The 13339-nt window shown below is 37.5% G+C and overlaps 1 long non-coding RNA gene across 1 annotated transcript; it reads right to left on the bottom strand.

The window, feature by feature from the left end:
- Positions 1–5567: 5567 nt before the first annotated feature.
- Positions 5568–6449, bottom strand: LOC107572179 (uncharacterized). The gene is made up of 3 exons (XR_001607292.1): positions 6315–6449; positions 5743–5776; positions 5568–5630 (listed from the first exon to the last, which is right to left on the bottom strand). It is a non-coding gene; the product is annotated as an uncharacterized lncRNA (long non-coding RNA).
- Between the last annotated feature and the right edge of the window lie 6890 nt (positions 6450–13339).

A 13339-nucleotide genomic window follows, 5' to 3' on the forward strand; every position in this document is an offset into this window, starting at 1 on the left:
TGAGGAAGTAATGGGGAAGGATTTCTTCATGAGTCCTCTTGTTCTTTCTCGTGCACACCGAGTCGGACCCAACCCAACCAACGATGCAAGGGCCAAGCAGGCCAAACCCAGAGTGTTTCTGGTTCTTTTTCACTTTTTCCAGGACAAGCATCGCATCCTCCGATTCAGTAGGCAACCCAGAGTGTTGCTCTTTCGCGGACACAGGGTGTTTTTCCACGACGATTTCAGCGCTGAGCTGGGGTAAAAGCGAGCGGCGTTTAAAGATGTGAAGTCTCGGCTATACGAGAAGGGAGTCAGATTCAGTCTCTTGTACCCTGCAAGGCTCCATGTTACTCACGAAGGGAAAACGCACCTCTTCGGCAAGCCAGAGGAAGCCAATGAGTTCTACCGTACTCACTGTGGTGAAGAATAATGCCTAAAGACGTTCCTTTCTCTCCCTCGGGTAAGAAATAGAAAACTGTTAGTTTTATCGTATGTGCAAAACCCGAGGTTGAACTGGACTTATGAGTATAATTAAGACGTTACTTTCTCTCCCTCGGGTAAGAAATAGAAAACTTTGTTCGTTTTATATCGTATGTGCAAAACCCGAGGTTGAACTGGACTTATAAGTATAATTGCACACTCCATTCTGTTTTATTTTTATTTACTTATTTATTTTCAAAGCCGGATAACGTACACAATTGTTGACAATTTTTGTTTCTGAACTTCTTTTAAAAGGGGGCTACACCCACTTTGTATACGACTCTATTTGTTGTTAGTTCGCATACTTTGGAAGTTTTTTCGTTTGTCTTTGTTTTATCTGCGATCATCCTGTTGGGGAATTAGATCTAGGAATTATAATGTTCAATTCCTGTTTTGGTTGGGGAGGGTTGGCTGGCAGCATTATTTACCTTTGGTTTCTAGGTCTGGTATCTTATTTTTGTTATTTACAATTTGTTTCAGTTTTGAACCCCTGCATGCTTTTAATTTCTGTACCACTCAGATAAAATAGGTGCTGATTATGGAGGTCATCCTGTGAGGCTGATGACATGGAATGTCAGGGGATTAAATGGTCCTGTTAAAAGAGCTAAAGTTTTCTCCCATCTTAAATCTTTCAAACCAGATATATTGTTTTTACAAGAAACACATTTAAGACTGGAAGATCACAATAGAATTCGTAAGATATGGGTTAGTCAAATTTTTCATTCCAAATTTAACAGTAGATCAAGAGGTGTGGCAATTTTAATTAAGAGTACAATTTATACCTTCTGACACAATCTGTGACCCTAATGGTCGTTACATTGTCTCTGGATCTCTCTTTCAAATCCCGGTGATTTTTAGTAAACGTTTTCGCTCCCAATTGGGATGATGTTCAGTTTGCAAATAGTCTCCTATCATTAATTCCCAAGCTTAATACACATCATTTGTTATTCGCTGGTGATTTGAATTGTGTTTTTGATCCTCAGCTTGACAGGTCCAGCACTAGTAGTAATGTTTCTGATATGGCGAAGGCTTTTTCTCTATTTATGCAACAGAACGGCTGTGTGGATCCTTGGAGATTCTTAAACCCATTGACTAGACAATTCTCCTTTTATTCCCATGTCATCACTCCTTTTCCAGACTAGAAGATTTTTTTATAGATAACTTGTTTATATCAATGGTCAAGAAAGTTGATTACTCTGCAATAGTTATATCCGATCATGCACCTGTGGTGCTGGACCTGCACTTCCCTTTAAACATCAGGGAACGACCACTCTGGACATTTAATCCATTACTACTATCTAACGATAAATTCTGTAACGGTCTCAACTAGTATAGACGAGTTTCTGGAATCTAATAAAATAGATAGTGTCTTACTCATTACTCTGGGAGACTTTGAAAGCTTACTCGAGGGGTCAAATATTATCTTATACATGTGCTAATAAAGAACGTAAGAAGGAACTGCAAGCACTCTCACAATCCATATTAGATTTAGACAGACAATATTCTGAATCTCCTACAGCCGAATTACATAAAAAAAGAGTGGACTTGCAGACAAAGTTAAATTTGTTATCCACTACTCATGCAGAACAATTAATAATGAGGACACGTGGTCTTTACTATGAGTATGGAGACAAATCAAGTCGGCTCTTGGCTCACCAGTTAAAACATCAAGCCGCCTCCCGTCTTATTTCCCAGATAAAGGACTCTAATCAAACATTAACCTGTAACCTAAAAGAAATTAACAAGATTTTTAAAACCTTTTACTCCTCATTATATACTTTCGAATTCCCTTCAGATCCAACGGATATGGAAAATTTCTTAGATAATTTAGATATTCCTACTTTACAATCAGATAAGGTGGTAGATTTAGAACATGACCTCGAGATTGAAGAAATTTGTAGGGCCATTATGGCAATGAAGAGTGGGAAGTCTCCGGGCCTTGATGGGTATCCTATTGATTTTTATAAGAAATTTAAGGAGAAACTTGCGCCAATTCTTCATGTTTTTGGGGAATCGTTGGAGGCAGGCTCCCCGCCTCCAACTTTTTCACAAACATCCATTTCACCCCTTCTTAAAAAAGATAAAGAACCTACCCAGTGTGAATCATATCTCTTTTAAATACTGACATTAAAATATTAGCTAAAGTGTTAGCATTTCGTTTAGAATGTGTCCTTCCCTCAATTTCAGACGATCAAACGGGATTTATTAAAGGTTGCCAATCTTTTTCTAATATTCGTAGACTTGCTAACATAATGTATCTTTCTGATCCTTCTCCGCACCCGGAGGTAGTTATCTCATTGGATGCGGAGGAGGCGTTTGATCGAATTGAATGGCCCTATTTGTTTGCCGTTTTTAAAAAAAAGTTCGATTTTGGTAATATTTTTGTGTCTTGGGTTAAATTAATATATAATTCCCCTTCAGCTTCCATTCAGACTAATTATTCTCGTTCAGACTTTTTCCCATTAACACGTGGGACTCGTCAGGGATGCCCACTGTCCCCACTCCTTTTTGCCATTGTGATTGAGCCTCTTTCAATAGCTTTGAAAACAACAACAGCGTTGATCAATTAAGCGAGGGGGTATTGAACATCGTGTGTCTTTACACGCTGATGACCTTTTGCTTTACATCAGTGACCCTATATCTAGTTGTCCTTTAATTATATCCTTATTAGGTCGGTTTGGTACCTTTTCGGGATACAAATTAAATTTCCAAAAAAGTGAATGTTTCCCCATTAATAATTTGGCCTTACAAATTCAACAATCATTACCCTTTTGTTTTTCTGTGGATGGGTTTAAATATCTTGGAATTCATATGACTTGCTCCTTTTCTTCTTTGTTTGAAGCCAATTATAAAGCTCAGTTAAAAGTAAAGGCAGAGTTGGAAAGATGGCATAGTCTTCCCCTTACTTTAGCCGGAAGAATACATTCTTACTCTCAATTTTAATAATAAAGGATTGATTTCACTTTTATACTCCCAGCTCATGTCTTTGGAAGGGTACAATCTGGATAAAATTAAATCCAGATGGGAAGATGAACTGGGCATAGAGCTGTCTGAGGCTTTTTGGAGGGAGGCGCTTAAAAAGGTCCACTCATCATCATCTTCTGTTAGGTTAGGGCTCATACAATTCAAAGTGCTGCATAGGGTTCACTTGAGCAAGGCATGGTTAGCAGGAATATATCCTGGGTTAGATGCAGCCTGTGATAGATGCTCTTTTTCCCCAGCCAGTTTGACGCATACATTTTGGTCTTGCTCCTCTCTAAATAATTACTGGGCATTGGTTTTTAAAACTATCAGTGATGCCCTTGGGGTGACATTGTGGCCTTGTCCTTCAATAGGTATTTTTGGAACTCCCAGTGACACTGTAATTACTTTATCTGCAACCCAGAGGGACATTATTGCTTACACTTCTTTATTGGCCCGCAGAAGAATTTTGTTGAGTTGGAAATCCCCTACCCCTCCTTCTGTGACAGATTGGCTGGAAGATGTGATGTTCTTTTTAAAATTAGAAAAGATCAAATTTACACTACGGGGGTCTGTGGACAGGTTTTACTCAAAATGGGAACCCATTTTGACATTTTAAAAACCTGAAAAAATTACCCAGCTGTTGACTTTTACTCTTTATATGCATCTTTTTCTTTATTCTTTTTGTGATGTATTTGTTTTGACCTCGGTGTAATTTGTCTCACAGAATGGCTAAAAAAAAAGTTCTTATATATTCATACTGTAATAATACTATTATCATCACTATGTAGTGGTATGCAATGGGTCTATGCCTTGAAAAGATGTAATAAGATGGTTTCATTTTGCCAGACACTACGCTATTTTGTTGCAACTAAGCTGTCTAGGGAAGTGATGGGGGGGTTGTTATAGTAGAAGGAAGGGAAAATAAATAAATAAAAATAGAAAAGTGGTGTAGCCTAGCCTGTGTGTAAATGCAAACGTCATTCTCGATGTCTGCACGTGAGCTCATTAAGATTAATTTCCATAACTTTGTCATAACTTATAGAATTAAATTTCATAATACACTCACCTGATTAACTGTTTTTTCACGATCCGGGGCATGTTTTAGGGTGACAGCAATCATCTCTTCCACACTCTGGGATTTTTGGTGTGGGTATGACTTGCTGCAGGCACCTTGATCAAATACAGAGATCACCATTATTCAAATTAAAACTAGAAATTATAATGACAAAGTTCTATTCTAAAAACATCAAACATTAATCTTATTTCTGATATATATATATATATATATTGAGAAGAACTTACAACTTTTTACATTTAAAAGGAGGAACAACATTTACAACCTACCAAATCTTATTTACAATCCAAATAATTTGATCTTGAAACAGACAAATTAATAGTCATTAGTGGCAAGATTTGAAACTTACGTATGATGACATCATTGATAAGGAGCTGCTGAAATTTAAGTTTTCCCTTTCTCCCTTTTTAACTGTAATATCCCCATAAGGAAATCTCCAATTTTTTTTTCAGCATCCTTCTAATTCCCTAATCTCCCAAGCTGCCGCCACTCTGAAGACACAGATAACGAATCTACAAACAACAACACAAGAGCAAAATGTTTTTAATTATTATAGGTAAAAGGAGGAACAACATTTACAACCTACCAAATCTTATTTACAATCCAAATAATTTGAGATCTTGAAACAAACAAATTATTTGTCATTAGTGGCAAGTTTTTAAACTTACGTATGATGACATCATTGATAAGGAGCTGCTGAAATGGAAGTTTTCCCTTTCTCCCTTTGTAACTGTAATATCCCCATAAGGAATTATCTCCAATGTTTTTCAGCATCCTCCTAATTCCATCTCCCAAGCTGCATCCACTCTGAAGACACAGATAACGAATCTACAAACAACAACACAAGAGCAAAATGTTTTTAATTATTATAGGTTAAAAATAACTAATGTTGCTTGTGTTATGGCACAAACAATCTTTTGAAATTCAGCATCTTTCAGCTTATCACACAACTCCTCTAATTCCTCTACAGTCTTACATGGTTTCTCTAGCACCTCTGTGAGGTCAGAGACAGAGGTGCTTGGCTGGCTCATTGATTGCTGCATTGTTTCAACCACTGATGTAATGTTTTGGATTTGGTCCAGTTTCAACATGACTCTTCTTTCTAAATTCTCAAATAACTTGTAGATTTCTGTGCAGAATTTATTTTGAAACATAAATGACATTACAAACTACAGCAATAAGAAAATAACACTGCCATAAGACAACATCATAATTGAAAAATTGATGAAATAGATTGTTACCATCTCGAATAGATTGTGGATTAAATCACACTTCCTAAAACAAGTCACAAAAACACTTAGTCAGATAATGAATACATTACAGTGGGGCAAAAAAGTATTTAGTCAGCCACCAATTGTGCAAGTTCTCCCACATAAAAAGATGAGAGAGGCCTGTAATTTTCATCATAGGTATACCTCAACTATGAGAGACAAAATGAGGAAAAAAATCCAGAAAATCACATTGTAGGATTTTTAAAGAATTTATTTGCAAATTATGGTGGAAAATAAGTATTTGGTCAATAACAAAATTTCATTTCAATACTTTGTTATATATATATAATGGCATCTGTTTGAACTCGTTATCAGTATAAAAGACACCTGTCCACAACCTCAAACAGTCACACTCCAAACTCCACCATGGCCAAGACCAAAGAGCTGTCAAAGGATTTTTCTCATTTTGTCTCTCATAGTTGAGGTATACCTATGATGAAAATTACAGGCCTCTCTCATCTGTTTAAGTGGGAGAACTTGCACAATTGGTGGCTGACTAAATACTTTTTTTCCCCACTGTATATGTGTGTGTTTTAGTGTACCTTGACTCTGCCAGTTGGCAGAAACTGACTGATGTGGCTGCAGTTGTGGTGTTGAAAGAGATGGAACTGTAATCACATTACAAGGAAAAAAAAAATCATTAAATAAAAAAAATTCATGAACTATTGTTAGTCCAACAGTCACACTCTTGAGCTGTACAGTGTTAAGCTGTACAGCCATAAAAACAATATTGTTTGCATGTTGTTTAAATGACATAATACCATTTAAAAACAATAATATTTTATGTAACATTAAAACACCTCATTGAAACAGGGTTTTGCATTTGTTTTTAATGAATAATTGATTAATTGATGAAATTAAGTGGTTACCATCTTGTGGATCAATCACACTTCCTAAAACAAGTCACAAAAACGTTTTATCATGTAAATATCTGTATGATGTATATATACAGTGGGTACGGAAAGTATTCAGACCCCCTTAAATTTTTCACTATCATAACCAAAGAATTTCTGCACAAACTGTCAGAAACCGTCTCAGGGAAGCTCATCTGCATGCTCGTCGTCCTCATCGGGGTCTCGACCTGACTGCAGTTCTTCGTCGTAACCGACTTGAGTGGGCAAATGCTCACATTCGATGGCGTCTGGCACTTTGGAGAGGTGTTCTCTTCACGGATGAATCCCGGTTTTCACTGTACAGGGCAGATGGCAGACAGCGTGTATGGCGTCGTGAGCAGTTTGCTGATGTCAACGTTGTAGATCGAGTGGCCCATGGTGGTTATGGTATGGGCAGGCGTATGTTAGGATGTTATAGACAACGAACACAGTATTGATGGCATTTTGAATGCACAGAGATACCGTGACGAGATCCTGAGGCCCGTTGTTGTGCCATTCATCCACGACCATCACCTCATGTTGCAGCATGATAATGCACAGCCCCATGTTGCAAGGATCTGTACACAATTCCTGGAAGCTGAAAACATCCCAGTTCTTCCATGGCCAGCATACTCACCTGACAATGTCAGCCATCGAGCATGTTTGGGATGCTCTGGATCGGCGTATACGACAGCGTGTTCCAGTTCCTGCCAATATCCAGCAACTTCGCACAGCTATTGAAGAGGAGTGGACCAACATTCCACAGGCCACAATCAACAACCTGATCAACTCTATGCGAAGGAGATGTGTTGCACTGCGTGAGGCAAATGGTGGTTACACCAGATACTGACTGGTTTTCGGACCCCCAATACAGTAAATCTGCACATTTTAGAGTGGCCTTTTATTGTGGCCAGCCTTAGGCACACCTGTGCAATAATCATGCTGTCTAATCAGCATCTTGATATGCCACACCTGTGAGGTGGATGGATTATCTCGGCAAAGGAGAAGTACTCTCTAACAGATTTAGACAGATTTGTGAACAATATTTGAGAGAAATAGGCCTTTTGTGTACATAGAAGTTCAGCTCATGAAAATATATAATTATAATTGTATAATTATAATATACTCTGTATAATTGTATACTCTGACGGCATGTTTTGTCCAGAGATGTTTGTCAAAAAAAAATATATATATATATATATATATATATATATATATATCAGTACAATTTCAGACTATAGCAAACAAATGAAAGTGAATCATAGTGACTTTACCTTCCATCAGGCTCCCCAGCTGAAAACAAAACAAAATATTAGCAGGGGCTTTTTGACATTTCTTAAAAAAGTAGTTCACCCAAAAATGAAAGTGAATCATAGTGACTTTACCTTCATCAGGCTCCCCAACTCAAAACAAAACAAAATATTAGCAGGGACTTTTTGACATTTCTTAAAAGAGTAGTTCACCCAAAAATGAAAGTTCTTTCATTATCCTCACCCTCGAGTTGTTCCAACCCTGTATAAATATTTGTTCTGCTGAACACAAGGGAAGATATTTTGAAGAATGTCTGTAACCGTTTGTGTTCAGCAGAACAAATATATTTATACAGGGTTGGAACAACTCGAGGGTGAGGATGATGATCTTTTTGGGTGAACTATCCCTTTAATGTTATGGCCTTCATGAATCATTTTTGCACAACATACAAAGACGATTACATTTTAGATTATAATCAACAGTTGATTACTTTTTGTTAACTTACTACTTACACTTAGATGCAATTGCTGTTGATCTTGGCCGTTTGTTTATTTTCTTTACTCTCAAACTGAATCTCATCTTCAGGGCCAAACGCAGCAGGGCAATAAATAGTATTTTATGTCAGTAAGAAAAATATGCTAGATGGTACTTTTCTGAATAATTTATTCCCACTGTTTAACCTTGCATTAAATAAAGAATACAGTGACAATGATTTCACCTTGGGATGATTCACTGTAAAACAAAATTAGCATTTAAAGAAGATATAGATACAGACATAGACATATATATGCATTTTGGCTTTCCTTGATCATTACAAATTCATTTGTTTTGCATGTATACTTACATTGTTTTGTCTGTGGTGTCTTTCTAGGTTTGGTGGGCTGAAGTTCTTCTTCTGCAAGAAACAAAAGTTACAACTGCAATTGTCTTTTCAGTGTGAAAACTTTAACTTATTCACAGTGTCGGCACAGATTTTATACCTCTAAATCTTCTTGGTGGTATAATTTTTCATGAACTATTTCCATCCGAGTCCTCAACATGGGAAGTTTCAACTTATACCCGATACCTTGCTAGGTTGTAACTGTCTTGTTCTCAAAAATAGTACAAATTTAGTTTAATAAATCTTATATAAATTTATATTTTAGGAATGGTTGCTAGTAGTTGATGAGATTAAAAAATAATCTTGGTATTATACTTTACCTGTGTCAGAAAATCCAGAGATGTTTGTCTGGAATGGCACATTTTATGACTTTGGTCCCAACATTTGAATTGGGCCAATAACAGAACAGTACCTTTCAGACAGAGACAAGGATGCTTGCTTAATGTTTTCTACGTATATAGTTGACCTTGATTTAATGTATATCATTTATGTTTTATAAAAACATATATGGACTAAATCCTACCCCATCGACCCTTGCGAGCCACGAAGATGGTGCCACCTCAACCTCATTTTGCTCAATGAAATTGAGTATTACATAGCGAAGATAAACCTGTAAGTGCAGTTTAGATAAATCTGTAAGTTCAGCTTGCAATACACAAATGAAACGTACACAATTACCTATTAATAGGCAATCATTGGTTACTTTCTCTAACCTTATACTTAATTTATGTTTACCAATGTTGGTTCTTGTTGTACTGGAAACATCTAGGTTTTCAAAAAAGAATGGCACTGAAGAGCAAATCACTAGATTTGACAGAAGAAAGCTTTAGGAGGCAGAAACTGGTAATTTGGTAATTTTATTTTTTGTCACAACCTAGAAAGTATGAAGAATGGACACCACAATTTTGATCCTGTAGTTTTCCTCCACGATGAATGCCCTCCTCTGAAGGGACTTTCTTTCTAAGCAAAGCATTTGAGAACGTCTGATGTTAGCCACGAGACGAAATGCTGGTCATGTGACGATGACTATAATTAATTGTATAATGCAATATCGTTGACGAATAAAAACGAGACTAAATGTGGTTTACAAAATAAAAACTATGCTAAAATGTCTCTTCATTTTCGTTGACCGAAACGAAATGTTATAACGTTATTTCGTCTCGTTATTATTATTATTTTGCAGTATTTCTGTTTCCTGTGTCTCGCTTCAGGGGCTGCATCAGCGCTAGTGTTGGGTCGTTCTTGAACGATTCGCTCATTTTGAATGAATCTTTAATGTGACTCGGGAAGAACGATTCATCTCGGGGAGGGATTCGTTCAGTTGCGCATCCGCAACATCCTATAGGTTCTGTACTGGAATTAGTCAAGTAGTTCACCTGGTTCGAGTCTTCGAGTTTTTCGAGTCGTTCGTTCATCACATGACAGCCCCTTAAGCTTTAACCAGTGCAGTCTGAGCCGGAAAGAGACTTAATAATAACCAACTCTTTATTACCTTTGTCACAACATTCAGTGTTATGGAAAAGAACCATAATGACAGAAATTCACACATTTATAAACTGTAAGAAGTAAAAAGCTACAATTTGAGACCAGAAACAGATTACCTAACTGTAAGAGTAAATAATAATTATAATAATAATAATAATAACTATGCACCCGTTTGTAAGGAAGCTTGTAAATGAACTAATTTCTCTATTCAATGCTGTCACGTCACATGACAAAAGAACGAATTATTCGAAAGACTCGATAGATTAACGAATCAATTCTCTTTCCACTGCATTGGTTAAAGTGTATGGGGCTGTCACGTGATGAACGAACGACTCAAACCTGAAGACTTGTCAGATAAGAGGTGAGGTGAGCTAATCATAGACTGAAGGTAAACAATGAATTCATCTTTTCTGTTTCTTATAGCAGTTTTGTATTGTTTGTAGTAATAGTGTGATCAACGTTTGCGTAAGTAGTAGATGTGTTAGGGAAGTAACATGTAACATTTTAATTATATTTTGCTCAAATTAACGAAATGACTCCAAAAAAGATTCGTTAATTTTGCTGAACGAGACTCAAAGTTCTAAGTCGGTAAAATGATCCGAACTTCCCATCACTAAACTGCACAGACGCAGGCGATGTCACTTCCTCAAGTCTACTCGTGGCATTATTTAGACCAGTGTTTCCCAACTGTCTGTCCAGAGCAGGGGTGCAGTGTAAAAAATATTTTTTTAATATTTTTAAATAGCTAAAATGTTAAAAAAAAGCAGCTATTATATAATATCCATTTCTAATGTTGCCAATAATTAGAGATGCACAGAAATTCCGGCTGCCGAAAATGAGTTCACCGCTCAGGTTTCACTTTCACGTGGTGTGACGCTCTGCGTATTATCCGCTCTATGCGTGTGTGTGTTATCCATAGACTGTATGGTATTATCCCGCTCTATGTGTGTGTGTGTGTGTGTGTGTGTGTTATCCCCGCTCTATGCGTGTGTGTATTATCCCGCTCTATGCGTGTGTGCGCTGTGTGTGTGTGTGTTATCCGCTCTATGCGTGTGTGTATTATCCCGTTCTATGCGTGTGTGCGCTCCACTCAGTCGCTCACGGCCCATGTGAGCGCTCCACTCATATACCGTTCATGCTCATCGGAACAGCAAAGTCCACTCAAAAATCAAGCTGACAGGAAACATCTATGTAGTACAGTATTGTTTCTGTCTGTAATAGCCCTACTGTTGTCACAAATCCGGTCCATGAACTTCCGTCTGCTAGCCATCAGAGGTCACCCTTTCCATTTTCATTGACTCTCGCACTACACACTGTTGCATATCACCCCGGACTACATATCCCATCATTCATTACACTGATTGCACACAGCACTGATTGCACAGAGCTGTTTCATATCACTCACTCACTATTTAACACTCACTCTGATCCCTTCCCTCTGCCGAGTATTGTTTAGCGCCTAGCATTTGATAGCTACTCTACAGAGCCCTCATTAATTTACCCTGCCTTAGCCTAGCCTAGTCTTGCCTTGTCTGTTTTCTTGGTTTCTGATCCTTGCCTGGTTTCCTGGATTTATCCCTTTAGTCTTGCCCCTTTTGATTCTGTTTGCCGTTCGTTGATCTTCGCTAGCCCTAGGATTATTCTTGTGTCTTGCCCGCCATATACCTGTTTGCCATTGGTCAACCCTGCCTGTGTTTCTGACCTCCTCTCTTGTTAATAAAGCTTGCACGTGGATCCGCATGTCTCGCGTCTAGTCAGCCCCGTAACAACTGTGCTGTAACAAGGTGTGGTATATGGGCAACTCTGGTAACGCTGCCCTCTCATTCATTGATCTGCTAACCGTTATGCTCACACGTCCTCTGATGATAATAGCTTTCTAGGATTAAACATTATTTGGATAATAGGTACAATTAAAAAAAAAAACTCTTAATAGCCCTACTGTGTGTTAGACCTACCTGAAAAACTAAAAAGCAATTTATTTCATTTGTAGGCCTATCGTGATTTATTTTTTATTTTTTTTGTGCTATCATTAGTAATTTCTTTATTTGTTCTTATTTTATTATTAACTGCTTAGCCTCCTTGTCATTTTTTTTATTCAATTCAAAGTTTTAAATCAAGCTATCTCGTGCTACTGCAACAAAATTACCCAGCTGTAAAATCAAAACTGTGTTTAATTACCATTATAACTAGCTATCTCACAATGTTTACATATGAATAAAAGCCTACATTAAAATCTGTCATATAAATTGGTCTCTTCATTAGAAATTAGCCTACTGATTGCCACCATTGATAGCCACATTTTTTTTTATAATATTAAAAATATCTGTATGACATTATATTCTGCAGTTCTTCCCTGTTGTACCGAATTATCTATATTCAAAATTTTGGTTTTGTCTATACTACTAGGTACTTATACTATATTGACTGGGTTAAATAGAATTGCATTTCTAAAAAGTGACTAAAATACAATTTTCATTGACTAAAACTAGACTAAAATGCTCACTTTTAGTCGACTAAAACTTGACTAGACTCAAAAGAGTATGAATGTGACAATTTAATAACTAAAATGTTTCGCACAAAGACTAGACTAAAACTAAAATTAAAACAGGCCGCCAAAAACAACACTAATCAAAAGAATCCCATACATCCAATAATCCAGTAAATAATCCATTGTGATTTGCTGTTATCACAGCCCAGAGCACAGCACAGCAGACTGATGGAATTGCAATTCGGTCCTACAAATGGCGGCTGCACCACTAGGGCTGTAGTACTCGAGTCCGGTCCAGACTCGAGACATTTTTCTATGGTCTCGGACTCGTTGGTGTTTGCACTCGGACTTGGTCATTGGACTCGCAAAATGTTCTCGTTGGTCTCCACCGAGTCCAGCAATATGCTTTTTTTCTCCTTCAAAACAAAACCACATTTGCATGTCGCGCCTGAAAAAACGCGTGGAAAATGCTAGGCACGCCGCTTTCTCCTTCTTTCCAAAGCACTCTGTAGCCTGCCTTGCGCTGCAGTGGCGTCTGCCGTTGCTAAGCAACTATGACCTGCGCTCTCCATGAAGACGCGGAAGTTTCAG

Source organism: Sinocyclocheilus grahami, unplaced genomic scaffold, assembly GCF_001515645.1.
Source record: "Sinocyclocheilus grahami isolate Dianchi unplaced genomic scaffold, SAMN03320097.WGS_v1.1 scaffold1712.1, whole genome shotgun sequence".
Classification (NCBI taxonomy): Eukaryota; Metazoa; Chordata; class Actinopteri; order Cypriniformes; family Cyprinidae; genus Sinocyclocheilus; species Sinocyclocheilus grahami.